This window comes from Alexandromys fortis, unplaced genomic scaffold (assembly GCF_014885135.2).
Source record: "Alexandromys fortis isolate MF-2015 unplaced genomic scaffold, M_Fortis_MF-2015_v1.1 scaffold_0, whole genome shotgun sequence".
NCBI classification, from domain to species: Eukaryota; Metazoa; Chordata; class Mammalia; order Rodentia; family Cricetidae; genus Alexandromys; species Alexandromys fortis.
In genome coordinates, this window is record NW_026067949.1 from 29,857,312 (window position 1) to 29,864,494 (window position 7,183).

Here is a 7,183-nt window from a genome sequence, read left to right on the forward strand (position 1 = left end):
ACACGTTTTGAGGATGGGCTCTAGTTTGGGAGCAAGCCTGACTCAGGGATGAGGCTGGGGCAAGGAGGTGACCCCAGAGACAGGCTGCATCCTAGAGCCCCCTCTAGAGTCTCCTCTGAGTCAAACAACCTCTAGCTGTTTATCCACTGCTGAGCAAGGGAAATACCTTTAACCCTAAGAAAAGCATTGATTCTGGAGCCTCAGGCAGAGCCATCACTGGACAGGGCAGGACACTGTCTGTATAGGCAGAAGCCATTCTGACAATAAAGCCTGAGCTCTGATTGTATATGCCAATACTTCTCCTAAAGCTATCTCAGGTTCTTTTGGAATGAGGTGGTGGTATAAATATAAAACATGTACATGTCTGCAAAATGGATTATTTCCCCTAGGCCTTAGTCTGTTTTCGTTAACTGGGTGCTGTGCTCATGGGCTGAGACGAGCGGTCCCCATGCCTTCTGTGTGCTCAGCGTGGACATGAGCAGCTCCATGTTTTGGTCTTCAGACTTTGAAGGCTTCATGTAATTTTTTACATGTGCCATTTCTCTCCTCCAAATGACTACTTAAAGATGAAAGGAACAAACAGTGGCAAAGTACTGGCACACAGAGCCTGTGGTGGAGAAAAATGGCACTTGTGGGTGCCAGGGGAAAGCTGACAGCATTCTGGAGTTCCATCCCAAGCTTTCAAACTGTGATGAGAAAAGCAGCCACAGGCCCGACGGAAATCTGTGTGGCTCTCAAACGGGCAGGTCCTTTCTTACTGAGACCGAGATTCTTAGGCTCAGAAGAAAAGAGCTGGAGACAGGAAGTGTGGAAGACTAGGGGTGTCAAACGAATGATGGGGTAGGGGGGTTGTCCTGAAGTGCAGGCCTAGGTGGCAGTATCAGAAAGTGCAGAGACACCTTACCTCAGGCATCCTCCTGAGGCTGGTAACAGACAACTACAGCTGGGACAGAGGTGGCTCTGGGGGCCAGTTCCCAGCAGCAGGAGCAGGGCCAACCCAGGGCATCCTGGGGCCAGCAGCTCCCCTGAGGGCAGATAAAGATATAGGCAAGAGCTAAGGAACACAGAAGTGGATTCCCATACAGTCTAGACTAATGCATTGTTCACAGAGCATGACCAAAGCCAGAAGACTGTCCCATAGCTCCCCTCATCCTGGCCTTCTTCACTGTTCTGAAAAGGCTGCTCCTCCAGCATCCTGTAAGGTCCCTGGTCCTCTGAAATCATGAACAGCTCTCTCGTACTTGAGACAAGGTAACTGAGCTTTCTGGCCACAGAGTCCTTCTCCGTCAAGCTGGAGGGCAGATTGCAAGCCACGGTGTTAAGTAAGGGATCTGAGAGAACCTGGCTCACTGCCTCCAGGACCGCATGGGCACAGGTGGGGCTGCTTTTCCCCCAGCCTGCTCTCTGTGTTGTGGCAGACTGTGGTGGAGTCCTATTCACCATGAGATGTCACAGAGAGGTGTGACTGACAGTTTTCTGCTGTCTCTGTTTACAATACAAAGAAAATAAGGCAAAACAAGGGAAGGAAGAAGCACTTACACTTGTATGACATCACAAAATGTACTTATCCTCGTCATCATCAAAAACTTCATGAATCTTACTGTGAGGATGACCCCATCACATTCACTGCCGGAGGAGTGAATTTATCTGTAAATGACAACTCCTGCCAGAGAACACACACACTAAAGTGGAGCATGCTGATCCTGCACTGGCTCGCGTCTTCCTCCTCTTCTAGACTTGGCTGCTTAAGAACAGGGGCAGATCTGTTTGGTCAGGAGTCAGCATCATGATGTCTGGTCCAGGGAAATAAAGTCTAGAGATTATTTGGTATGGTTTCAAGATGAACTGTCCCCCTAAACCGCTCTTGTGTTTGAACATCTAGTCTCTGGCTGGTGGCAGTGTCTTGGGAAGTTCTGAAACCTTTAGGTGGGGTCAGTTGGCATAAGTTGCTGCCGGGGACAGTGCCTGAAGGCTACGGTGAAGCCCCGCTTCCTGGTTGGTGCTCTGCAGAAAGGCAGTTGTAATCTCCTGCCATGACAGAGAGAACGCCAGCTGCCACACCTTCCCTGCCCTGATAGACTGTCTTCTTCTCAAACTATGAGCCCAAATAAATCCTTCTCCCTTGTTATTTACTTCTTGTCAGGCCTCTGATCAGAGTGTTGAGAACAGTAACTAATCCACACCCTCAAAGCTGCTGGTCTCTGTTGAAAGCTGCTATGTACTGATGTGCTGTTTGGTTTTGGTGACATAATCCTCTCAAAACCACCTCTAAGGAAAGACATAAGGGAAGAGCGGAGAGAGAGATGGGGCTCGAAAAGTCTCCACCAGGTGGCAGGCGCTGTGAGCGGACCACGATGGAATCCCACACGCCTCCAGTGCCTCTTCACCACGCCCAGTGGTTACCCACTCCTGCATGTCAGGTAGTGAGCGTGTGTAGCTGAGCTCCCTCTCAATGTCAGATCCAGGAGGGGGACACTGTGTCTAAACAGCACTGGACCAATGACTGAGGTCTTAGGGCTGCCTTTGAATTCCTCTCTCCCCGTGTACCTAGTTTAAAAGAGCACAGGGCAAATGAAAACTCAACTTGACAGTGAGAGCACAAGTTACCACTTTCCTTCCCAGGTCAGAAGAGGACAAGACTCACTTGAAATTTAAATGCGGAAGGAGGGTCGTGATGACATCCCGAGCCTCTCTAACCATTAGGGCCCACTGTCTCCGGCTGCAACAGAGACTTGGAGATGTGGTGGTGTGCAGCTGGAGTGGGTGCTGAGCCTCTCTGGACCCTGCTTCCTATGCAGTGCACGAGCAAACACACTGGAGTCGTTCTCCTTAAAAACGTGCTTTACATTTCCTCGAGCTTTCAAGACATCCGTGATTCTGCAGCCCAGCATCTTCACACACCGTCTCAAAGGGTCCATGTTCCCATGGCCAGAGCTTTCCCTCCCTCCCTTTTGAGAAACGGAAGGAATATTCGATGAGGACAAGCAGCTGTAGGAGTTTATGGAAGATGAAGGAGAGCATGAGCCTACCCTGCCCAGCTCGTCACCTCTCAGAAAAGCAGAGCTGCACTGCGTATGGCTCTCTGCCTCAGAGCCACACATGTGTGGTCTGCGGCCAGTGCTCCTCCCAGTACAGAAAACAACCTCACGTGGGGAAGAAGCAAGGTCAGCCAGAGAGAGAGAGGGGAAACAGGGAAGACTGCACTCCAGGCCTGCCCTGAAATGACTCACTGGAGCCCAAGCTAATCTTGTCTCAAAACCTAAGATGAAGGCTCATATGCACTCTCAAGTTTAAGATACTCAGAATGGCAGCAGTATCAGGCAGTTTTCAAATGTTAAATTTTCATCTTGCTTTCAACTTCACACAGGCTGCAGACTAGGTTTGCTTCCAGGAAACTTGACCTGCTGGCCCCAAACCCAGGGTCCCTCCCTGGGATCCTCAGGGTTGAATGAGTTGGTCATGTCTCCCCCCAACCCCCGCCCACTGCAGGTCCCTGCCTGTGTGCAATGAGCTGTTATTCTTGGCTCCACGGGTAGCTTTTGAAAGGAGCTCCAGGATGCTTTCCTCTCCCTTGGCCATCTAAAGAGAGGCCCTCTAGAGTAGATCAAGGGCTTAAATGAGCTCTTGGGAAAACACAGGTGGCCTCGGCCATTAAGGCTTTCTGTGGTAGGAGTAAGAGGCAAAAAGCCTTTAGTGTGGGTTCTCTCATCCTCCCCAGGGGCAGGTGCAGGGAGAGCCCTGCTGACGGGCTACCCACTTCAGAGTGGAACTGGGTACTGGAGGTCGACTGCGGGCGTGTCAAGCAAGCCCTGCTCCAGCCTTCAGAGACCAGGAGATGCTTTTCAATTGCTTGTGGACCTCAGGAATATAAAACATCCAAAAGAACAGCTTAGCTGGGTGTGATGGTACATGCCTTTAACTCGAGCATGTAGCAAGCTGAGGCAGGAAAATTGGAAGTTCAAGAGTATCCTGGGTCACCAGTTGAGATCCTGTCTCAAAAGGCTCAAGAGGATGGGTTTGGGCCTGGAGAAAGAAATCCCTTTGCCTTCCTGGGAATAGAAAAGAGCCATAAAGGAATGTGTATGGCAGGACCGCTCAGTGGAGATGGGCAAGTGACTGGGGCTTCCACCCATTTTCTGGGCACTGTGACCTAGCTCAGTCTCATTGTCACAATAAGATGACAGAATGATGTCTTTTTTTTTTTTTTGTATAAAATGTATTATGTATTTTTCTTTATAAATTCTTTTTTTTGACATTTTATTTATTTATTTATTTACTTTTGAAAATTACCACCTCCTTCCCGTTTCCCATTTCCCTCCCCCTCCTCCCACACATTTCCCCCTCCCCCCCCCCCCCCCCCCCCCCCCCCCCCCCCCCCCCCCCCCCCCCCCCCCCCCCCCCCCCNAGTCCAGGTTCCCTGCCCTGCAGGAAGTCCAAGGTCCTCCCACTTCTATCCAGGAACAGGAAGGTGAGCATCCAAACAGGCTAGGCTCCCACACAGCCAGCACCCGACTAAGCTCTTAAAACCCAAATGAGGAGCAGAAGGAGGGAGAACATGAGCAAGGAAGTCAGGTCCATGAGGGGTGCACCCACCCGCTGTGACAGTGGATCTGATCTATTGGGAGCTCATCAAGGCCAGCGGGACTGGGACTGAATAAGCATGGGATGAAACCGGATTCCCTGAACGTGGCGGACAATGAAGGCTGACGAGAAGCCAAGGACAATGGCACTAGGTTTCAATCCTAATACAGAATGATGTCTTGAGTACAGATCCTCACCGAGAGTCAGAATCACTGCATCCTGCGAATGGGCAATGCTCGCAGACCGCATTCTCGCCAGACAGCAGGATGTGATTGTGTCCTCTTGTATAAATAAAATGGAAGTGAGAGGTGACAGCAACCTGAAGGAATTGTGGGTGACGTCTATATAAATGGGGGCATTATTTTTGTTTTGGTTTCTTACTTGAAAAAATTGTGAAAACGAAACTAAAGACTTAGACAGCTCATACTGAACAGCTGATGTGTGTCTGACAGTAAGAAAACAGTTTTCTCTCTGAATTCTGGAGTGTGTGTGTGTGTATACGTGTGTGTAAACACCATGCTATAAAATATGATGGGTCATGCTTCCTTGCCAGCATCTGTTAAGCGTACCATTGTGCCCTGGTGACAGCGAAGACAGGCAGCCTTAGGCAGGACCAGAGTGTCACTGTGATCCTTGACAATCTGTTCCTTGTCACCCATCCATCTTCACTCCCACTCTCTCCTGTGCACCGCAGCTGGGTGACGTCTGGGGCCTTTGAGTGAGCTATTTCCACTACTAGAACATTCTTTCTCCTAGCCTATCTTGCTAACTCCTCCTTACCTATTAGACTCAACCTTGGGTACCACTTCCTCCAGGAAGCCTCCCATGAGGTTTAGTTGTGAATTTTGAACGCCACTGAGCCCCTGTGAAAAGTCTGAACCATAGTTTGTACTTTTCCCACACGCATCAGACAAAGCAACTGCAGTTCCAGTGGTGAGTCTTCTTCACCATATGTCCTGGATTTTGATCTTGCTGGGGAAGGCCTGAGAGGGGCCAGGGCTGTTCCCAGAACCACACACACTGATACTCATCAGGGAGTACAAACCAACAAGATGCAAAAGGGCTATTTTTCAGACTGGCACACTTGGATGTCCGCTAAGTAAACTGCCCTTGATGTCTCCGCCCAGCGTGCTTCACTGTTGGTGGACAGTTCAGCTAGCGACATGCTTCATCTGGGCCACCAGGCCTGCTGCTGCTCAATCTGGTGTCCACCTGTGCAAATCAAAGAGGCCAGAAGACATGCTCTGAAGAGCCTGCCACTTAGATGACTACGGAGGCCTTGAGACAACAGCACAGTGGTGTTTTCTCATCCACAACCTACACACATAGGAGGAGGGGAAGATCTTTTCCCTGAGGCAGCAGGCATGCAAACATGGCTTCTGGTTTATTTCACCGTTATCTAATTCTGGAAGTCTCCATACCATATTCGTGACATTTTGATTTTTAAGTTTATTCTCAGGTCTTTCTTGGGCAAGCTACGACTTTCTGAAGTCACCTGATAAGGCCCTTCAGGTTCCTATGGAGTCTCAAGAAGTATCTAAGAGGACGTGTCTGCCTTGTTCTCTTTTGAGCCTTCCTGGAATGCTCTGAGCTAGGGCCTGGATTCTTGGAGCTGGCTGGGGCCGCATTCTCCAGCACTATGCACAGAACTCAGAGTATACTGAGCACACATGCACAGTTAGTGTCCCCAGCAGGTGGAGGACAAGGGCTCTGGGGCCATGTGCTTTCACAGTGGTTTCGTTTGGTCATCAGGCAGTGGAGAGCCCAGGGGAAGCCACTCTTACACTGGGAAGGCTTACAGGGGTGACAGCCTACAGCTGAGCTCTGTCAGAGTCCCTGCATCGCTTTTTCCCCAATAGCCTAAATATCAAGATGATTTCACACAAGAACAGATATTTCTAATGACTCTTGAAAAATCCCATCTTGCAACCTTAGGTCTGCATTCCAACTTGGCACTGACTAGAATAGCAATTGCTCTTTTATACTTACACTACCCATGTGACTACTAGCCCTGTGAGTGACCCCTGATTGCTGGAACACAGGTTAGAAATCCAGCCACACTGTGGACAAAGGAGCCGGAGGAACTCCATTGTGAGCCCCGAGTCTCCCAGGTCTCAGGACAAAGCGCAAACGTAGCATTCACATGTTTCTGGAGATTGGCATGGCAGTGTGCACTTAGAACCCTGATACTCCAGGAGCAGAGGCAGGAGGCCAGCCTGGGCTACATGGCGAGGCCCTATCTCACAAATCAAACTACCCATATGATTTGCTAAACAATTTCCTTGTATACTAAAATAAAACTATGTATAGATCACTAACTCGATCAACAAGAGAGATGCTGTAGTAGGACAATAACTCTGAGATTTAATCAAGTTGTACACCAGAGAAAGGAAAACTGGAGATTCTATATCTGAAGAGACAAGACAACTCCTGAGTTGCAAGATTGAAGACTTGTAAAAATTAGAGCACAAGAGTGCTAAAAAGAAAAGCTGTGCTATCTGCTAGTCTCCAGGATCTGGTTAGAATATTCCTCTGGTGGGAGCCATCTGCTCCCCCCCCCCCCCCCCCCCCCCCCCCCCCCGCCCGCCCCCCCTGCAGCAAA

General features: G+C 49.8%; 1 protein-coding gene and 1 long non-coding RNA gene across 2 annotated transcripts in view; both read right to left on the minus strand.

Moving 5' to 3' along the window:
• Positions 1-7,183, minus strand: part of Scfd2 (sec1 family domain containing 2) — a 314,706-nt gene that overhangs the window by 95,759 nt on the left and 211,764 nt on the right. The window lies entirely within an intron of this gene.
• Positions 1-7,183, minus strand: part of LOC126506352 (uncharacterized) — a 53,643-nt gene that overhangs the window by 29,644 nt on the left and 16,816 nt on the right. The window contains exon 2 of the long non-coding RNA XR_007593201.1: positions 905-1,025. This is a non-coding gene — a long non-coding RNA (uncharacterized lncRNA). The remainder of the gene's footprint in view (positions 1-904; positions 1,026-7,183) is intronic.